Source organism: Salvelinus sp. IW2-2015, unplaced genomic scaffold (genome assembly GCF_002910315.2).
Source record: "Salvelinus sp. IW2-2015 unplaced genomic scaffold, ASM291031v2 Un_scaffold2521, whole genome shotgun sequence".
NCBI lineage: Eukaryota > Metazoa > Chordata > Actinopteri > Salmoniformes > Salmonidae > Salvelinus > Salvelinus sp. IW2-2015.
The window spans coordinates 66,355-69,241 of record NW_019943835.1 but is presented as its reverse complement, the minus strand read 5'-3'; positions in this window follow the sequence as shown (position 1 = coordinate 69,241).

The window sequence follows — 2,887 nt, the reverse complement described above, 5'->3', positions numbered from 1 at the left end:
GCCACTCCTAACCTCCCTGACAAATGTATGACCATATAGACGACGATATTCCCTCAGATTACACAGATCACAAAGAATTAGAAAACAAACCCGCTTTTGATAAACTCCCATATCTACTGGGTAAATACACAGTGTCCCCACAGCAGCAAGATTTGTGACCTGTCCACAAGACAAGGTCAACCAGTGAAAACAAACACCATTGTAAATACAACCATATTTATTTTTATTTATTTTCCCTTTTGTACTTTAACCATTTGTACATCGTTACAACAATGTAATGTACATAATATGGACATTTGTAATATTTTTATTATTTTGTAAACTTCTGTGAGTAATGTTTACTGTAAATGTTAATTGTTATTCACTTAGGTTATTATCCTAACTTCAACTATGCTTTGGCACATTAATTCCCATGCAATAAGCCCTTGAATTGAATAAAATTGAGAGGAGACAGAAGAGAGAAGGAAGACAGTGAGGAGAGACAGAGAGAGAGATGTGTGTAGAGAAGAGTGAGAAGAGACGAGAGAAGTGAAGCGTTGAAAGACGATGAGTAAGTGACTGAGAGAGTAAGAGACGAAAGAAAGAGAGAAAGAGAGAAGAGAAGAGAAGAGAGTGGGTCTGCGGTTCAAGCAATCTACAGCTGCAACAAGCTCCTTTCTTCTCCAGCCACAAAACCCCCCCATATACACATACAATCCTACAACGACCAAACCCAAAATAAAACTTTTTTTCCTCTTCTTTCCTTCCCTACCACATTTCTAATTACAGCCTCAACGCCGACCCTCCACGAGCGCCAGCATCAGCTCTGCCTTCACGCCAGCCCCCCACACTCAGCAGTTTCGAATACATCTCAACGCCACGGCCCCGGCGCCACCTACATCGCAATCTCGCTGCACGGCTCACGCCCCGTCCGACCACAGGTCACTGGGGCGTCCTTCACACCCGGGCCCGGCCCACCACCATCAATCTCTCACAGACACAACTCCTCCCCACCCACATCACTCTACCTCCACCGCCACCCCCGCCCCCACCACACACCTCTTCCTACACGCACAACCGAACCCACCAATCACGTCTCCTCACGCCCACGCCCCCCAGCCACATGCATCTCCTCTACGCCACCCCGCCCCACCACATTCACTCTCCTCACGCCACCGCCCCCACCACATCCAACTCTCCTCACGCCACCCCCCACCACATTCAATCTGCCTCACGTCCACCCCCCACTCACATCACCTAGCACCCCAACTCATCTCTCACGCACCCCGCTCACTCCCACCCACCCACCCACATCAACTCCCTCACGCCACCCCCCACCACATCAAATCTCCTCACGCACCCCCCCACCACATCAATCTCACTCACGCCACCCTCCCCCCACCACATCACATCTCCTCACGCCACCCCCCCACCACCACATCCATCCCTCACGCCACCCCCCCACCACATCAATCTTCCTCACAGCCACACCCCCAACCACATCAATCTCCCACGCCACCCCCCCACCACATCCAATCTCCTACGCCACCCCCCACCACACACTCTCCTCACGCCCCCCACACATACACCCACGCCACCCACCACATCAATTACCCCCACCATTCTCCTCACGCGCACCCCCCCACCACATCACTCTCCTCACGGGCCACCCCCCCCACCACATCCAATCTCCTCACGCCACCCCCCCCACCAAGCACAATCTCCTCACGCCACCCCCCCACCACATATCAATTCTGTCTCAACCTCACGCCCACCCCCCCCACCACATCAATCTCCTCACGGCCACCCCCTACCAACATTCATCTTCCTCACGCCACCCCCCCACCAATCCTCTCCTCACTTCCACGCCCCCCCCACATCAATCTCTCTCTCACGGCCACCACCCCCCACCACATCAATCTCCTCACCGGCCACCCCGCACCCACCACATCAGATCTCCCACTCCACCCCCCACCACAATCAAATTCTCCTCTGGTCCTCACTCTCCTCACGCCACCCCCCCCTCACCACATACAATCATCCTCCTCCTCACATCTCTCACCCCTCTATCCACATCACCCAATCTGCTGAATAATCTCACTCCGACCCCTCTCCCCTCACCCCAATCTGACTTATCCTCACTCCCTCACCCCTCTCCCCTCACCCCAATCTCCTCCTATCCATCACTCCCTCCACTCCTCCAGCCCTCCCTCTCTTCTCACAGAAGCCTGTAATTACTGTAAATAGATATATTCTTATTTCAGATGCACAATGCTGAAATAATGAATACATTTTAACTTGTCTACTTGTGACCTGGGAAAGAGCCTCTCATGTCACAACTTAAATATCAATATTCATCTGGTAACCAGAACATGACATATAAGAACCATCAACGCTATACAGTTGTATGAACTACTTTTATACACTACTGTTATACTGAAAGATTATCCTAGATCAAGCAGGAAAAAATAATAATACTAGTTGTAGTATTCAAGTTTAAATATGCTTCTAATAATTTATAATTTGTGACTTTTCCATAACATTAAAATGTATGAGAGTAAGAGAGCAAAGAAATAGAAAAGAATGAGAGAAGAGAGAGAGAGTTTGTCTGGTTTTCAAGCAATCTAACATGATGCCAACAGGCTCACTATTCTCTGAAAAGCCACATCACTCTTCCATCACGCCACCACCCCACCACATCAAAATCTCCTCACGCCACGCCCAACACCACATCACTCTCCTCTACGCCACTCCCCCCACACCCACATCGAATCTCCTCACGCCACCCCCCCACCACATTCAATCATCATAAAATGTACAACCCTTACAAAAAAAATATCATTAAAGTATATAATCATGCCATAGATAATGTTCAAAGCATTTCCGCGGTGTCTGCAGGATTAATTTT